The following is a 19933-nucleotide window of genomic DNA, read 5'->3' as shown; positions in this document are numbered from 1 at the left end:
CTGTTCCTTTTTATTGCTGAGTAGTATTCCCTGATATAGCTATACCACCATTTCTCCAACTATGTACCTAGTGAAGGACGCCTGGCTTGTTTCCAGTTTGGGACTGTCGAAAATAAAGCTGCTGTAAACATCTCTGTGCAGATTTTTGTGTGAACATAAATTTTTTATGTCTTTTGAGACTGCACCTTCTGGACTGTAGGGTAGGTAGACGTTTAGCTTTTTAAGAAACTACCAAACCGGTTTTCAAAGTGGCTGTACCATTTCACCTTCCCACTGGCAACGTCTGAGTGGTCCTTTCTATGCATCCTTGCCAGCATTTGATATTGGCACTATTTTTTATTTTAGCCACTTTGATAGGTGGTCAATGATATCACATTGTGGTTTAAATTTGCAATTAACTGATGGCAAATGGTGTTGAATTGACAGGGTCTTTACAGGGAAAAAGTCGTAAATTTTGATGAAGTCAGATTTAGCACTTTTTACCTTTGATGCACCATGCTTTTGGTGTCAAGTCCAAGAACTCAAAGGTTTTCTCCCATTTTTTTTGCTAAAAAAATTATATGGTTTTACGTTTCACATTTAAGCCTGTGATTCATTTTGAGTTAATTTTTGTATGACATCTGAGACTTAGGTCGAGGTCCACCGTTTTGGGCTATAAATATCAGATTGCTCCAGCCCCATTTGTGGAGAAAGCTATCCTTCCTCCACTGAATGCCATCAGTGCCTTTGTCAAAAGTCAGTTGGGCAGGGGTATAATCAACAAGTGAAAAGATAACTCACAAAATGAGAGAAAATATATGCGAATCGTATATTTTAAAAATGTTCGTTTATTTTCCAGACGGAGAGAGGGAGAGAGAGAGCAAGCGGGGGTGAGGTAGAGAGACAGAGGAAAGAATCCCAAACAGGCTCTGAGCTGTCAGTGCAGAGCTAGGGTGGAGCCTGACATGGGGGTCAAACTCACAAACCTCGAGATCGTGATCTGAGCCAAACCAAGAGTCGGATGCTTAACCGACTGAGCCACGCAGATGCCCTGCAACTCACATATTTGATAAGAGGTTAATATCCAGAATATATAAAGAACTCCTACAACTCAATAGCAGAAAACTAAATAGTCTGGTTTAAAAAACGGGTGAAGGACTTGAATAGACATTTCTCCAGAGAAGACATACAAATGACCAAAAAGCACATGAAAAGAGGCTCAACATCACTAGTGATTAAGAAAATACAGAGCAAAACCACAATGCAATACTACTTCACATCCATCAGTATGATTGTTATTAAAAAAATTTTTTTTAAAGTTGAATGTGTGTGTGTATGTGTGTGCGTGTGTGTTTTGGTTTTTGTTTTGTCGTTGTTGGCAAGGATGTGGAGGAATTGGAAGTCTTGTCCACTGTCAGCACCAGATGAGATTGGAAAAATGGTGCAGCCTTTATGGAAGGGAATACAGAAGTTCCTCAAAAAATTACAAATAGAATTAGCCTCTTCTGGGTGTATACACAGGACTGAAAGCGGGAACTCAAGCAGATATGTGTGTACCCACATTCCCAGCAGCATTATGTACAATAAGCAAAAGGTAGAAGCAATCTAAGTGCCCCCCAAAAAACTGTACCCATCTCTAAACTTTGAGGATTTTCACCAATTTATTTCCTCCCAGCTGCTTGTTGTTATCTTTTGTTTCTAGACTTCCAGACAAATTCAATAGTCTCTGTCACTGTTAGTCAGTAACTTGAAAAACAAAAATCTGGGGTGCCTGGTGGCTCAGTCAGTTGAACATCCAACTCACGATTTCAGCTCTAGCCATGATCCCAGGGTTGTGGGATCGAGTCCTGCATTGGGCTCTGTGCTAATAGTGGAACCTGCTTAAGATTGTCTCTCTCTCTCTCTCCCTCTGCTCCTCTCCCCAGCTTGCGCTCTCTCTCTCAAAAAAAAAAAAAAAAAAAAAAACAAAAAAAAAACACACCTTCCACAACCAATTAGCAAATAACTTCTGAAATGTATTTGTCCTTAAGAAAAAAAATAGAGAATTATATGCATCTTAATTTTATTTTTAGTTTCCTACAGTCTAGGGTCACCTGGGTGGCTCAGTTGGTTAAGCGCCTGACTTTGGCTCAGGTCCTGATCTCACAGTTTGAGTTCAAGCCCTACATCAGGATTTCTGCTGTCAGTGCAGAGCCCGCTTCAGATCCTCTGTCTCCCTCTCTCTCTGTCCCTCCCCCGTGCATGCACACGCCCTTGCGTGCTCGTGCTCCCTCTCTCAAAATAAATAAACACTTAAAATAAGCAAACAAACAAATTAATTAATTAATGTCTACAGTCTATATACACAGAGCGTTAGACTGGACAAGGCAACCGCCAAAAGGTCAGGCTGCTGAGCCAATCTGTCTGTGTCTGAAATGCAACTCCTCTATGCACTAGTTTCATAGTCTTTCCTTTCTTTTTAGTTTATTTTTAAGCTTAGTTATTTTTTGAGAGAGACAGAGAGAGTGTGAGCTGGGGAGGGGCAGAGAGAGACAGAGAGGGAGAGAAAGACAGAGAGAGAGAGAGAGAGAGAGAGAGAGAGAGAGAAAGACAGAGAGAGAATCCCAAGCAGGCTCTACAGGGTCAGTGCAGAGCCCCATATGGGGCTCAGAATCTTATTTTCAAGCTCACAAAACTGAGATCACGACCTGAGCGGAACCAAGAGTTGGATGCTTAACTGGCTGAGCCACCCAAGTGCCCCACCTTTCTTTTTAAAATCGAGGAACTCTTAGTACATCCCTTATAAAGCTACTGAGAGAACTAAACACCACTTCCCAATTGCAAACCCTTCCCTCCCTTCAAAAGCTACCACTATCCTCATTTTTACTGTAACCTTGTTCTTGTTTTTAAAATGGTTATATCACTAAATGCACATATATAGGCACTACAGTTTCATTTTGCCCCTTTGCAGGTTATGTTTCTTTCGTCTCTTTTAATTAAATACTTTATTTTATAGTTTTAGATGCACAGAAAAATTGCAAAGGGAGTAGAGAGAGTTCCCATACGTCTTGCACCCACTTTCCCCTGCTGTCAACATCTTGCATTAATGATACATTTGTCACAACTAAGGAGCCAACACTGGTACGTTGCACGGGTCATTCAGATTTCCTTCATTTTTACCTAAGATCCTTTTTCTGTTCTAAGATCCTATCCAGAAGCCACATTACAGTGTGTTATGATGTGTCCTTAGGCTCCTCTTGATTGTCACAGTTTCTCCAACATTTCCTTGCTTTGGGTGACATGACAGTTTTAACGATTACTGGTCAGGTATTTTGTAGGTTTATCTTATGTTTTTCTCATGATTCTCCCGGAGTTATAGGTGGTGGGGAGGAAGACCACAGAGATAAAAATCGCCATTCTCATTACCATACATCTAGTAGATATACTATCAACCTTACTCATCACTGATGATGGTAACCTTGGTCACCTGGCCGAGGCAATAATTGTCAGGTTTCTCCACTGTGCAAGTATTCTTTCCCACTTTCCGGACTGTGCTCTTTGAAACGAAGTCATTCTAGTAGCCCCTACTTACACAATACACTCTACATCCTTGAGCGCAGAGTATCTACATGATGTATTTGAAATTCTCCCCCATGTTATTTTTGCCTCGTCTCTCCCATTTATTCATTTATTCATTCATTCATGTGTCTATTTATATCCATTTGGATTCATGAAGATGTATTTTATACTTTGAGTTATAATCTGAGACTTCTTTATTTTTGGTATCAGATTATTCCAGCTTTGACCTTGAGAAGCTCTTCCAGTAGGCTCCTGCTTCCCTTTGACAGACCCCCCCGCCCACCATCTTTGTGGGGTTTCTGTTGTTGCTGTTGCTGTTTTAGCGCTTCCCTATTTTTTGGCACCACGGGCTCATCTCATGTATTTCCTGCCCCAGTCCTAGAATCAATCATTTCTCCAAGATTCCCTAGATCCTTTTATTGGAAAAAGGTATTAAAAACCAACATCTAGGTTTTGAGTATGCTCATTGCTAGTGTGCTATTATGGCTCCAAGGCCCTCTCAGCTCACAGGGTAAGGTACTCTATGTGTATATACTACTCCATGTACTAAGTTTATCTATAAATATTTCTATGAGTATCCATCTGTATCAATATTAATGTAAACTAGAGTTCCAGCTCCAATTTTTTACTACATGGATTATTCTAGCCTTATCCCTGCTTGCCTATAAACTTGCACTCCAATAGTGAGAAAACTGGCTCTTCTGGGGATTTCTTTACTCATCGATTCCATATATAATTTTGATCGCCTACAACATGCCTACTATTCCCTACACTCTGCTCTAATTAGAAAAGATAGAGCTGTGAACAAAACAGACACATTTTTTTCCCTTGTGAAGCTTATGTTCTAGTAGCCAATGGAAGTAAATATAAATCCACTTTAGAGGGCACATCTTCATCCCAGGCTTCAGATTCCACATTTCTTACTTGCTTGCTAGCTCAGTGACATCTTTTTAAAGACTAGTTTTTATCTTATCCAATGCTGTTTTCAGCAAGAGGGTTGTCTAGAGAATCTGATCTGCCATGTTGCCAGAAATCAGCAATTATTTTAAGAAGTTAATTTCTAAATTTTTTTAGATGTTTATTTATTTTTGAGAGAGAGAGAGTGCACAAGTTGGGAGGGGAGGGACAGGGAGATCAGAATCCGAAGCAGGCTCTAGGCTCTGAGCTGTCAGCACAGAGACTGACACAGGGCTCAAACTCACAAACCGGGAGATCATGACCTGAGCTGAAGTCGGAGGCTTCACTTGCTGAGCCACTCAGACACCTCAAGAAGTGAATTTCTTTTGAAGCTCATTTTATGAAATAATCTCTGGATTTTAAGATCAACATATATTTAGATGTATTTACTACCTAATATGATATGTTAATTTCTGTGCTTTTCCTTCTCTCATTTCCGTGTATGCGGCCTTTTCATTACTCTCTTGGAAGCATTCACAATGCCTAAAATAAAAGTAATATTAGTGGAGCAAAATAAAAAGAGGAAGCAAGAGAAAGAGTTTGTACTGTTAGGTGGAGGGTGTGTATAGTTTTATTCTAAAACAGTTTTGGTGGGGGGCTTGGGCGGCTCAGACGGTTAAGCGTCCGACTTTGGCTCAGGTCATGATCTCACAGTCCATGAGTTCAAGCCCTGCATCGGGCTCTGTGCTGGCAGCTCAGGGCCTAAAGCCTGCTTCGGATTTTTTATCTCCCTCTCTTTCTGCCCCTCCCCTGCCCCTGCTCACATTCTGTCTGTCTGTCTGTCTCTCTCTCTCTCTCTCTCAAAAATAAATAAACATTAAAAAAAATAAAATAAAGCAGGCTTTTGGTAATCAGAAGGGAAAGTCTTAAGGAAACTCAGAGATTCTATCATAGCAGAAGAATGGGAAAAAGAATAGGGAAAGAACCAAATCACTTTGCTCTCTCTGTCTCCCTGACCCTGGAGAGGAAAAGTAAGTGACCTGGGGGGTGAGGGAAATGGAGGAGGGTCACTTGGGGAATTTTGGAGGCAGTACCAGGAGCCTGTTCTGCTGGTAGCTTGGGCCAGTGAGGCCTCTGGTCAGTTGCCTACCTAATGCCCATGGAATCTAGTGGAACATTTCCCCTACCCCAAGGCTTTGCTAAAGCCTACCCAGACTGTTCTGAATGTGTGAATTACCACCACCCTTTTTTCGACGGCACATGACATGTGAAGTCCAACGAAGAGTGGGGCCCTTGATACCTAAATGAACAGTGGGAATGCCAAAATGGAACAGACCATGAGTGACCGGGTGGAACTGGAGATACACGTATATATGCTATTTAACATACATACAGAGTATATGTGTGTGTGTGTGTGTGTGCATATACACACAAGAGCACACACACTCACACATACACATACACCTTTTTCTTCATTTAGTCATAGAGTAGAGATGTGTACCATCTAAGTATATCCATTTTTACTTTATTTTATGTTAGGAAACGTTATTTTTTAAATTTATTTATTTATTTATTTATCTATTTATTTATTTATTTTTGAGAGAGAGTGTGCGTGTGCACAAGCTGGGGAGGGGCAAAGGGAGAGGGAGAGAGAGAGAGAATCCCAGCAGGCTCTATACCCAACACAGAGCCAGACCCTCCATCTCAAGACCGTGAGATCATGACCTGAGCCAAAATCAAGAGTCCGGCGCTTCACCGACTGAGCCACCCAGGTGCCCCAGTATGTCAGGAAGCTTTAAACCAATTTTGCAGCCATGTGTTATTTGAATGAGAGTGAGGACAGACCTGGGGAGTGCAAAACTAGTGTGCTTTCTACACTGTGTTCTGAGCCGACCAGGGAAGTCCCGTGGCAGGCATTTCCTAAGATGGACAAAAATCCACATCCTTTAGAAACATCCTTAACTGATTTATTTATAATCGTAGTCTTTAAGGTCAGTTCTTATGGCAAACTGCACACTGAACCTTTTGAGGAGCCGGGAGGTTCCTGGTAACACAGGCCCACGTGCAGGCAGCAATCCCAGCATCAGAGTCAAGGGCAGTGGGGGCAATCCGTTAAAATGGAAGCAAGGGACTTTCACAGGAAAGATGTGAAATTTCAGATTCAAAAAAAGCCAACCTGCTGCCGTGTCTACTTTTGCTAAGCATGGGCTAAAAATATCAAGTGAACATCAACAAACCCAAACACCTCATCCATCTCTGTCCTCAGAGAAATACCAGCAACACCGCAACCCCTCTAGGGAAATGTCTGACCAGAGAAGGCAGGACTCCAGGCAGCCAGGAGGACGGGAAGGAGGCTTGGAGATCAGCCCAAAGATTGTTTTTGGAGATGTCTCCGACAATTTTAATTGTCTGCCTTTGAGTCAGATATCTGCAAATGCTTCCAAAATACGAGCATCTTAAAAGGAATCTCTACAGCACCTTTTCATCGCAGTAGAAGAAAATGTGTGGCAAATTTAAGAAGCATTTTACATGCAGAGCTCTCAGCTTACCAGGTGAGACAATTACTTCTTTAGTTATCCACTTAAACAGATAGTAAGAAACATTAGACGAGTTTCACTAGAGATAGAGGATTTAGGAGCTCCAAAGACAGGCAGGGGACAAACCACTAATCATACATCCTTTCCATGTGTATCAAATGCTTAACACATGCAATGCACTCTTTCCGTAACTATTTGTACTCTTCTTTCCTGTCTGAGAACAGAGGATTTACATGTAAACAGTTTGCAGTAATAGGCATTCGTACCCAATGTAATGAAAGAGCAGAAGGCGTAATTAATTCTGCGGAGAATAGACTTGGATTGGGGGTATCAGGTAAAGCTTTCTTTAAAACATTAGTTTCTTTTTTAGGGGCGCCTGGGTGACTCGATCAGTTGAGCGTCTGACTTCGGCTCAGGTCATGATCTCGCGGTTCATGAGTTCGAGCCCCACGACGGGCTCTGTGCTGACAGCTCAGAGCCTGGAGCCTGCTTCAAATTCTGTGTCTCCCTCTCTCTGCTCCCCCCGCCCCCCGCCTCCACTCACGCTCTGTCCCTCTCTCTCTCAAAACAAAAATGAATAAACATTTAAAAAATTTTTAATAAAAAAAAGAAACATTAGTTTCTTTTTTAAGATAACTTTAAGGGGTCTTTATTTCCTGCCTGGATTTTTCTCATTTTTCATATCCAGCTAATCTTCTGTTAATTCCCATCTACCAGGGCTAATTACCACCCCAATCTAAGAGACTAATGCCATAAACACCCTCAGTTGATCATAGCTCAGCCAATTCAACCATACCTTTTACTTTAATCTGCTGGAACCACTCAAATGACTAGACCAAACGCGGATCTTAATTATTACTCATAGATTGTATTTAAAGATGTATCCCAAGTGTCAGACATGCAGATGGCTGCGACGTACTCCACCCTGCAAGAGTAATCTTCTTCTTTAAGACATAAATAAAAATTCCCCATGTTCCACACAGTGGAAAACTCATTGTCTCCAAAGTTCCAAAGAAGAAGGGGCCTTAAATTCTCCTAGCCACAGTTTGTGCCCATCTATTGCTGAATTCTTGACACCCCACCCCCATTCCATATCCTGTTCACACTGACCCTTCCCCTCATCAAGTCAACTTGCTTCTTGAAGTTCCTAAAGTGCCACCAAAAGTGTGAGCACACAAGGAATCTACATCTCAGTGCAGCAGGTCAGTCAGCCCCAAATCCACATCATCCACCCGCCCCTTAAAATTTTCTTCTGCGTCCCTCCACCAGGATCGACAATTCTCTCCCCCTCCCCCCCTTCCCTCTCTGGGATCCTCCTCCTTCACCACCCTCCTCCTACCCCTCTTCTCTCTCCCTTTCCTTTGTTTCTCACTATTTCCTTGGGAAAAACTAAGTTGTAGGAGTCCTGAAGCCTGTACTATCCAAAGGGCCCCTTTTAGGGCAAGCATTACAAACTTAGGAATACAAAATTCTATACAGCATCTCAGAAAGGATCCATGCAAATGGGGTGCCCTGAAATCTACACTTCATTAGCTCCTGTCCCTTTCCACGCTGCTGACACTCCTTCCTCCTCTGGTGGTCCCCAACACTTCAGTTCATGCTGTTTTTCTTATAAAGAGCCAAGAGGGATCAGCTTTCGTACCCTGAAAATGTTAGAATGTATTTTGCTAAAGCACATAGTTTCCTCTCCAAATATTTCACACTTACCACTTTTGAACGAGCATACTTAACTTGTGCTTAGCTAGCATACGAATTCTAAATCCTGGGTCCTCCATCCCTCGGTCTACGTAGCAGTCACTCTTCGGGGAGCCCTGATGGCTCACTCGGTTGGGCGTCTGACTTTGGCTCAGGTCACGATCTCATGGTCCATGAGTTCTAGCCCCACATGAGGCTCTGTGTGGACAGCTCAGAGCCTGGAGCCTGCTTTGGTTTCTGTGTCTCCCTCTCTCTCTGCCCCTCCCCCGCTCGCACTCTGTCTCTCTCTCTCAAATATAAATAAACGTAAATTAAAAAAAATAAAAATAAATAAGTCACTCTTCCCCTCCACCCGTGTCCACCACCACTATTCTAGCCACGACGTATCAGTTTCAGATTTCACCTGGAACACAGCTCCCCCAGATTGAAGGGCTATTCTCAGTCACACGTGTGAATAAACTGAGTGACAACTGATGTGTTCTCCAGTCTTTGGTTGAACACGGGGATGCGTTTATGGAAAAGAGGCCCAACCCGCTTTTGTGGAAGATGAAACAGAAAGGACATTAGGCTGGGTGAGATACCACGGTGTCATCGGCCAATTCTAAAACTGTTTTTTAATATGCTGTATTTTAGGGCAGACGCTGAACTTCAAACAGTGGGAAGAAGCGGAATGTATCTAGAAGCATGTGTGGCAAAAGGAGACTCTGAGGGAAACCTGCATACATAGAGGCAGGTAAATTACCGACAGTGAGGCCGGGCCTCAGAGCACCTCACGAAGAGGGTTCTCTGGTCTGCACCTTACTGCTTATCTTAATAAGAACAGTAACAAGACGGCTATCAATTATCAAGAACTTACTTCCAGCAGAAACTGTGGTAAGTGCTTTGTCCAATACATGTAATTGTCATAAAGGTTCTGAGAGGGAGATTGGGGAGGGTTACATGAATCTTCCCGAGTCAGATACATGGTAAGTGAAGGATGAAAAATTTAAACCTCAAGTCGGCTTCACTTGCAAACTATATAATATTTTGGTTTAAAGATATGGAATTGGGGCACTTGCCTGGTTCTGTCAGTGGAGCATGTAGCTCTTGATCTCAGGATTGTGATTTTGAGCTCCCACTGGGTGTAGAGATTACTTAAAAATATCTTTTTTTTTAAAAAAAGGAGAAAACATAAGGAATTGCTGTTTTTGTAGGTCAAAAGTAGTCAATTGACAATTTCATGTATTCAATTTCATCATAATACCCAGCTCTTAGCTTAGAGGTCTGTCAAAAGTCTGACAATCATTGCTTATGTCAAATGAAGACTTTTTAGGTCAGCACAGTTTTCCTGGAAAGAGCCAGACAGGCGGCATTTTTGGCTTTGCAGCCCATTCGGCCTTGGTGGCTCGATCCAGCCCTGCAGCTATAGTGTGAAAGCAGCCGTAAAGAACAGAAGGATGCGGCTATGTTCCAATTAAACCTCCTTTACAAATATGAGCTGCATAGTTTGCCAACCTCCCCGCCCCCCCCCCCCCCCCCGCTCCCCCGAAGTCTAGAAGAATGATTTCCCAGGTGTTCTTAATGAGATTAGAGCAAGAGAAGCATCACTTGATCTAACCGAGAAACTCCAATGAATGTGGAGAGCTTAAAGAGATAAGGACACAATGCTTCCTATGTTCTTGGAGATCTGCTCTTTACAGCTTCTAGGCACATTATTCAAAGAGAGCAAACCCGGGATGTCTGGGTGGCTCAGTTGGTTGAGCATCTGACTCTTGATTTGGGCTCAGGTCATGATCTCAAGGCTGGTAGGAGTGGGTCCCACTTCGGGCTCCATGCTGTGTAGGGAGCCTGCTTGGGATTCTCTCTCCCCCTCTCTCTCTGCCCTTCTCCTCCCCTCTCTAAAATAAAAATTAAAACAAATTCAATTCAATTCAATTCAATTCAATTCAAAAAGAGAGAGCAAACCTAGTACTGAACCCATCACCCCATCCTGGCTGTATTAAAACAAACTCAGCCTTCGAGAGGAGGGCTGCTGCAAAGGGAATTCACAGAGGTGAAGTGAGAGCCCTCTAAGGGCAGACTTCTAGTCCTGCTATTAGAGATGGAAGAGAAATAGGGCACCTCATCCCCTAGTCACCAAACTACAGAAATGCAAGTTCAGAGCTTCTATGAGAAAGGAGAAAAACATGCTGAGAGAGTCAATGGTGACATGGGGAGCGTGGCATAAATCCCCTTGAATTCAGGGCTTACAAGAATATGAAGATTGAGGCCTGTTTTCCACATGGTGAATGTGGAAAGGCAGAAAAATGCTGGTGTGTTAGAGAAGAGACCTGGTATGTTAGAGGGTCAGTAGTAGAGCAAATTACATGCCCACCATTTAGTGACGCAAGGTGCATGAATTCCCAGGGGTCAAGGAGTGACACAGAAAACAGTCAAGCATGAGGGGCACCTGGGTGGCTCAGTCGGTTGAGCGTCCGACTTCAGCTCAGGTCATGATCTCATGGCTTGTGAGTTTGAGCCCCGCGAAGCGCTCTGTGCTGATGGTTTGGAGCCTGGAGCCTGCTTCAGATTCTGTGTCTCCCTCTCTCTCTGCCCCTCCCCTGCTCACGCTCTGTCTCTCTCTGTCTCTCAAAAATAAATAAATATTTTTTAAAATTTTAGAAAAAAAAAGAAAATAGTCAAGCATGAGCTGACTATTCAAAAGCGTAAGCACTGGAATGGATGAGGTATACCAAGGGGTTGGGGCTTAATCTAGGGTATATGTTGTCTATGTAAGGGAGCGACAGAAAATACCAGCAATCCTATCACAGATACCACTCTGCGCATCTTCCCATAATTTCTCCTTTCTCTGCGCTAATCCTGAAAAAGGCGTAAGTAGAAAACTGTATAGGGAATAAAGAATGAAAAATCAGACCATGTCCGCCTTTCCACAAAAATCCCCAAACCAAAGGTCAGTGCTTCATTGCTGGGGAGGGGGCAAGTTTTCAATTGGATATGAGATTGAAATTTTGGATGTATTGCATTTTTTAAGGACCTAAGGTCAGAGTCACCAACAATGGCTGTTTGAAGAGCTGAAACCAACTGAAAATAAGTGAGGATACCTAAAATGGTATCTGAAGTTTGGAAGGGAGATCAGAAATCAGAATGTCTGAAGGAAGAAGTGGGAGAAAACTAAAACTGTCTTCTGTTTTTGACCCCAGTGACTTCAGCCTACTTCATAAACTGGTCACATCTGCTGTCAGTATTAATCCTGGACATGTGCATGTTCATGAAAGCAGAGAATAATATTTGTAGAAAAGGTAATGGGATATTTTCACCAAGGGGTGGCCAGGATGTGGGATGGATATGGGGCTAAGGGGAGGAGTGTGAGCTTAAGCAAGGGAAATTTTTACTCATTTAAGAGTTGAAAAGACAGAGGGTGAGCCTGCGGGGATGCACAGAAGACACCAAGCGCACTGGTAAAGACTATTTTCCATATTGTCTTAAGGCAAAAGCTAGTTCATCTCAGGAAAAGGAGGATGGGCAGACCACAGAGGCCTCCCATGAGGAGCAAGCTCTTTGGCTGTGATTTTGTACACATGGACTTACCCCAGAGAAAATAGCCAAGAAGTCTACTACATGGTTAAGAAATTGTGGTGGCGGAGGATACCAGGTTTGGCTAACAAGGCCTGTGAGTGTTTAACCCATAAAGCAAGGCCAGGGGCCCCAAATTAGTACCGCGGGGAGAGGGCTGAAAAAGATGCACAGTCTCCAAGAAGGCCATCTTTCCGGTGTCATTGGAGGATAATGAATAACGGGAATCCTCGCTAGGGAAGAGCTAAGCACTCCCAGTTTGGTGAATTGAGAAGTGCATTAAGACTTCTTGGTCCCGCGGACTTCGCCAGCAGCGAGATTTGGCATTTTCTGTGAACCAGACATGGAAGCTTGGTTTGCCATGCTCCGATTTTTCCTTACAAAAGTCCTTTTTTCCATCATTGTATATTGTATACGGTGAAGACAGATAATTTATCATTTGGTTTATGGGTCGCTAGAGCATGAACTACTTTCAGGCCTGAGGTACAAGTTAGCACATCACACAAGGGTCCTGAATTTTAAGCCAGCTGTGATAACTGGACGAGATTCTGGTGTGCTCTCCATGTGGAGAATGTGTTCATGAGGAGGAAGAACGGCCTCTGCGGATGTTAGGCAGCCAGGGGGATGGGTAGATAGTCTGGACTATCCAGCCAAAGACTATTCACCATGCCCTCCCCCTTGACCTCTTCTATCACTGAGACTGGAAAGCTAAAACACCTACTTTCTCAGACCTGCTTACCACTTGGCGTGACCAAGTAACCCAGAGCTGGCCAGTGAGGTGTGAGTGGAAGTTACTCTTGAGACTTCTAGGAAATATGATCGGTTTTTAAGGATCAGACCTAGCTGCCATTCTCTCTAGCCCTTCCTTCTTTTTTTGCTGGTCCCTCCTTTTTTCTTCTTCTAAGACTATGTGTACCATACCTGGAGGTGTAGCAGCCATTTTATAGCAGTGAGGTGAAATTCAAGAACAATGAAATGGGAAGAAAGAAGGAGCCCCTATGACACTATTAAGCTGGTGCTCCAAATCCACACCCCTTACTTATTACATGAGAAAAATAAAATCTTATTTGGTGTTTGAATTTTCTGCCATTTGGATCTGCATTAATTCTTAACTGACACAATGTCGTGAAATGCTCTATAGTCATAAAGTACATGTTGTAGAAAGAAGAGTATTCATCAACATATGCTAATAGATTGAATTTTTTTTAAGTCCTGTGATCAAATGGTTTGGGAAACAAGTCAGATCAGATTAAACAGCTTGCTTCCTTTAAAGATGTATAACATCCTGCTTTTACCAAGCTTAACCACAGGACTCCATTTCATTGTCCATCTCAATGCATTAGGTTCACTAGCATAAACGTTGGGAAATTCAGTTGTATAAAATACCAATAATCTAGAAAATAGCTAATAACATTTCTAAGTGAAAAAAAAACAGATAATAGAATGTATTTCTGTGCCTAAGGTTATGTCTAGTGAATAATTTTACCTACCTACTTATTTTACTTTTCCGAACCTTCTAAATAAATTATAATTATTATACATTATTATTTTTTTTAATTTTTTTTTCAACGTTTATTTATTTTTGGGACAGAGAGAGACAGAGCATGAACGGGGGAGGGGCAGAGAGAGAGGGAGACACAGAATCGGAAACAGGCTCCAGGCTCTGAGCCATCAGCCCAGAGCCTGACGCGGGGCTCGAACTCCCGGACCGCGAGATCGTGACCTGGCTGAAGTCGGACGCTTAACCGACTGTGCCACCCAGGCGCCCCTTATACATTATTTACATAATCAGAAAAACATAATGAGAGGCCTGAGAAAATTGAAACTTAAAAGCTTAAGTTATGGGAAACTGAAACCTAACCAAGCTTAACCAGCTTGTTCCGCTTCTGTACAATTGCTTGGCGCGCCCATGTATTCCTGATCAATCATTATTGCCTGGCACATCCGTATATTCTTGATCAACCATTGTTACTTGGCACATCCGTGTACTCCTGATCAATCATTGTTGCTTGGCACATCCGTGTATTCCTGATCAATCATTGTGATACCCGTACCCCCGGTTGTGGTCTGACCTAAATGCAGGAACCAATCGAATACTGTTAAGTGTCCAACTTTAAACACCAACCAATCGCAGCTCTGTAACTGTGGAAAATTCCTGATTTCCCCATGACTTGTTTGTACCTGTCTATAAAAGGGGTGTAAAAACCTCTCTCAGGGCCTCTTGGCGTCACCGGCAACGGGGGCGCAGAGGTCCAGGTTCGAACCTGCAATAAATGACCCTTGCTGCTTAGCTTTGACTCTGGACTCTGGTGGTTCGTTTTTGGGGGTCTCTTAGACTCTGGGCGTTTCAATAATACATTTTTGCTGGGTGGAACTCTGTTTACTTATGTGGAACAGATGGGAACACGTTAAGCTCTCACGAATGGTGTTAAGCAACAGAGTTGCATTCCTGCAATTTACCCACCTGGAAAGTATGACTATTCTAAGGTTGCCTCACAGTTCAGTAAAGTACTCCTGTTTGCTTAAAACCCTGCTGCCTCATCACGTGACCAGCTGGGGCGATGGGCAGGCCAGGGCATAAGGGGTGGGGCCTGGAGTCCTCTGGTTGCTCCTGAGAAGGGAGAAACTCCAGCTCAGACTAGTCTATGGCACTAGCAGAAGTATTCCAAGGAAAATATAGAAACTCTTCAGTTTAAAGAGAATCTTAAGAAGGTTCTCAAATGAGTTCCAATCGGCCAAGCTCTTGGTGAGTATGGACTCTTTCAGTTCTGTCAAAACAGTAAAAAAAAAAAAAAAAAAAAAAAAAAAAAAATCTATCTATATAGATAGATATAGATATAGATTATTTATTTATTTATTTATTTATTTATTTATTTTTGAGAAACAAAGCATGAGCAGGGGAGGGGCAGAGAGAGAGGGAGACACAGAATCAGAAGCAGGCTCCGGGCTCTGAGCTGTCAGCCCAAGAGCCCGATGTAGGGCTCTGTAGAACTGTGAGATCATGACCTGAGCCGAAGTTGGATGCTTAACCAACTGAGCCACCCAGGAGCCCCTAAAACAGTAAAAATAAATTAAGAAATAAATTAAAGAATATTAAAACCACCAGAATATTATTCCTGCTACATGTAAAAGTGACTATATAAAGTTGTGGTGAGGTCAAAACTAATTTACTATGAAAAATAGTGGTTATTTGTAACTTATTTGGACAATGATTGCTTTTCTAGGAAATTTGGCAAATGCAAAAAAGAAGTACGAATATCGATTATCAAATCGTTTTGCTGCAAGGGGCATTAGAAACTTGAATGGGATCTGAGAATTATATGGAAACAATGTATGGATATCAATTGCCTCATTTCAATGGTTGTATTGTGGCTACATGGGAAATATCCTTGTTTGTAGGAACTCCACACTAATATATTTGGGGATGATGGAATATCAATTTGAAAACTCCCTCTGGTCCAGAGGGGGACAAGTTCTCTTTTTTCTCTACAAGTATTTGTTTTCCTTGACACTTTTACAGATGTTTGCGCTGATTTCAAAATGTAAAGTATGTGTTTTAAATGATGATAAAAGAAATAAATATCCTAAACTTTATTCTTTAATCTTTTGCACTTTCCTCTAAGCTACATTGCTGTGGAAAGGCATTCTTTCAGTGTCGTTCTTTCTAATCGGCACCTGACAGCATCTGCATTCTACTCAGAAGCTGAAAACACTTTGTTATTTGAGCACTATTTCCACCAATTAAAATCATCTATGCTCAGGAGCGCCTGGGTGGCTCAGTCGGTTGAATGTCTGACTTCGGCTCGGGTCATGATCTCACGGCTTGTGAGATCGAGCCCCACGTCGGGCTCTGTGCTGACAGCTCAGAGCCTGGAGTCCGCTTCGGATTCTGTGTCCCTCTCTTGCTGTGCCCCTGCCTCACTCATGCTCTATCTCTCTTTCTCTCAAGAATAAATAAAACATTTAAAAATTTTTTAAATAATCTATGCTCAAAAGAATATTAAATGCTACTACCTCATAATCCCTCATAGTTTCCAAGGCAATTTCACAGGCCTTACTTAACACCACTGGGTTCACACCAGTCTGGTAGCCCATTTGGAGGAACTGCAAGAGAGCAGGTCCCTAGCTCCACAAACCCTGGCTATGTGACTTGAGAATATTAACTAAACTCTCTGAGCCCCTGCTTCATTAACAAAACCTCCTAAATAGTAAATGTACTATTTACAAAAATTATGCTTTCTATGTTGAAGACTTAATGAAGCATTAAGTCACTAAGTCAAGGTACAACTCATAACCAAGGATCATTCATTTATTCAGCCAACAGTCATGGCATAGGATAGATGCCAGGCACTGTTCTAGGCGGAGGAGACATAGCTGTGACCTATAGCTTCGGGTTTGTCATCGTGGAGTTCATAGTCTAGTGGGAGCAGAGAGGGGGGGTACAATTAAATGTGATGGCCTAGAGTAGTTGGGGGTAAGTTAAGCAGTGAACTTCAGGTAAAGGTAGCCACGAGACGAGTTAAAACTTCAGTAATGTGACGCATCTGTCCTAAGATCTGGACAAGCAGAGCTTCCAATGCTGCCCATCAAGGACTGCCCTCAGAGGGGAAAGATTGCTTTGGGGAAATACAGCAGCGCATGCCAAGGGGGACAGCTTTCTGTCAGCACCCTGTGATCTCAGTGATAGACTTCAGAGTTTGTGAGCCATAATCTCCTTGTACTAGTCAGAGTTCTTGAGAGTAACAGGATAGATATTTAGATGATAGGTAGATAGATGGATAGATACATAGATAGATAGAGATTTGTTATAAGGAACTAGCTCACACAAGTATGGAGGTGAAAAATTCCCACAATCTGCCATCTGCAAACTGAAGACCCAGGAAAGCTGGTAGTTAATTAAGTCTGAGTCTGAAGGGCTGAGAACCAAGAGAACTAATGATGTAAACCCCAAGGGCAAGAGAAGAGGAAATGAGATGTCGCAGCTCAGGAAGTCAGGAAGGAATAAAAGAGGAAAATTCTTCCTTCCTCCCTCTTTTGTTCTCTTTAGGCCCTCCGCAGATTAGATGATCCCCACCCACAACGGGGGAGGACAATCTTCTTGACTGAGTCCACCAGGTCAAATGCAAATCTCATCTGAAAATGCCCTCGGGGCACACTCAGAAACAATGTTTAATCTCGGCACCCCATAGTGCACTCAAGTTGATACATAAAATAGCAGTCACACACCTCCACTGCCTGTTCTTGCAGCCCATTCATGGAGGAACCATATCAGGGTGAACAAAAGTACTCCAGTTTAAGTATCATATCCTCTGGCTCGAGTAGAAGAGATTCTGTTAAAGCATACCCCTAGGCTTCTTGAGAGTATTTTTTTAAAGCTTGTTTAATGCTATGGTACGGTTCGGGACGGGGTGGGGGCCTGGGGGGGGGGGAGATGTATTACCTTTTTTTTTTTTTTTAAGGGTAACATTTTATGAGAACATTTCTTCTGACACCAGTTCTTTCCTATTCTCCAAACTCAAAAATTATATTTCCTTTTAAAGACTGTATTAGAGCAATTATTCTCAAGTGTGATTAAGGAGCTAAGAAAAGAGAAAACGAAGTTCTCGTGGCAACATGTAGGTAGGCAACATTACATTTGAATTCCCATGACCCACAAAGAAGCAAGAAGGGAAAGAAAAGAGAAGTGATTCCAACTCTGAGACCTCCAACCCCCTATCTTAACAGTCAAGGATTGTCTACCAACGTGGACCATTGGTTTCATTGCCATTTATTTTGAGCATTCACATCAGGAAAAGTTTTATCACTGGATTAGTGCTTCAATATTGTTTAACTGAGAAGTTTTCATGACTCAAAAATGGAAAACTCTCAAATTAGAAAGCTCATTTGCATGTATGTATCTGTCCATTGGTGCTATAAATGATTTCTCAAGTCAACATTCACATTCCAAGCTAGGATTGCTCTCAAAGAATTCTGAAATGTTTTCTATATTTGGTAGAACTGTATCAGAAACCAAAATATGCACATTTACTTTTGAAAGAACATACCATGCTTTACATGTAATTATAGTTCCCAATTCCCTTTACATTTTTTTCCACAGGCCAAAAAAAAATGCATTCAAACCATAGTTGACACAGGCCATTTGGCCTCAGACCAAAAAATTCCCAAAATCCGTGGTTTCCTAGGAAAATGAGGTGTCCGTCACAGATGGTCTAGTTCAAAGGGCTGGGTATGCCAAGCATCCCCATGATGAGAGGGAACTGGAGCCAAGATTTTTATCTTCTCCCTCCCCATCTAAATCTCCATCCTTGAGGAGCACTGGAGCACACAGAGCAGGTGTTGAGTAAATATTCCAGAATTAACAAAATGTGCAGAGCCGGCTAACTGTCTCCCAGTACTACGTCCTTCTTCCTTTTTGTTCCTGAGTATTAGCTGAGCAAATCGTTGCCCATCTATAGACTGCTTCTCCCACGAAGGTGGAGTCACATACCTAAGTGCTGGCAAACGGAGTATGAGTGGGAGTCCTCCCCGAAAGGAAGGTGCATGCATGCCCTCTACAACTCTTTCCCTCTTCCTTTGGATTGAACAACTTTGACCATACAGAGGACAAATTCGAGGGGGGTCATAAAGCCACAAGATCTAGCCTCTTGGTTCCTTGAAAGACATCATGGAGCAAAGCCACCTGCTTCTGTGGTGTTACAGGAGAGAAAAAAAAGCCTCTATTTTCTTTGAGCCACTGTATTTTTCAGTTTCTTCGTGACATCAGTTCAGTTTGTATCCCTACTGATACCCAAAGCAATTAATTTTTTAAAAATATTTATTTATTTTTGAGAGAGAGAGAGAGAGAGAGAGAGAGTAAGCAGGGGAGGGGCAGAGAGTGAGGGAGAGGGTCAAACTCCCAAACCGTGAGATTGTGACCTAAGCCAAAACCAAGAGTCAGTCGCTTAACTGACTGAGCCACCCAGACGCCCCCCAAATCAATTAATTTGACATATATTCAGTCATCTGCATTCTTTGTGCTACTGTGCTCTGCTCAGTGGGGAATGAAAATGATGAAAAAGTATAGTTCTTGCCCTTGAGGAGATTAAAAACTGTAGAAAAAGGTATGTACAGGAGTAACTTACAAGCAAGGAAGGACAGAGTAGTGCTTCAGGAAGAGAGCAGTGTCCCGCCAGCCTCTCAAAGTGCCAATCAACAGTGTATCTTATCAGCACCCAGTATGTGGAATGATGAGCCATCTTTCCCCACAATAAGAACAGTGAAGCTTATTTTCACCCCTCTTTCCTGCTCATTTCAGATCCTTTCTTCCTTCACTGAGTACCCTGAGGCTTTGTGCTACTATAAGCCTCCCTGAAAAGCCCCATCACTTTTGGATAATATGGTATGTCCATACTTCCATCAAAAATGCATATCAAATGTCCTTGCTCCTTAGGTTCTTACCACCTGGACGACTTTTTTTTTTTTTTAAGTTTATTTATTTTGAGAGTGAGAGTGCGTGCACGAGTAGAGGAGGGACAGAGAGAGAGGGAGAGAGACGGAATCCCAAGCAGGCTCCGTGCTGTCAGTGCAGAGCCCGAGACGGGACTCGAACTCAAAAACCATGAGATCATGACCTGAGACATCGTCAAGAGCCCGATGCTAACGACTGAGACACCCAGGTACGCCCTGGGTGACTTTTTAAAAAGTCATTATGGGCCAGGTAAAGGCAAAGTGGGTTG

The sequence above is a fragment of the Prionailurus bengalensis genome, chromosome B1 (genome assembly GCF_016509475.1).
Source record: "Prionailurus bengalensis isolate Pbe53 chromosome B1, Fcat_Pben_1.1_paternal_pri, whole genome shotgun sequence".
In the NCBI taxonomy this organism is placed as follows: domain Eukaryota; kingdom Metazoa; phylum Chordata; class Mammalia; order Carnivora; family Felidae; genus Prionailurus; species Prionailurus bengalensis.
This window is presented reverse-complemented; position numbering follows the sequence as displayed.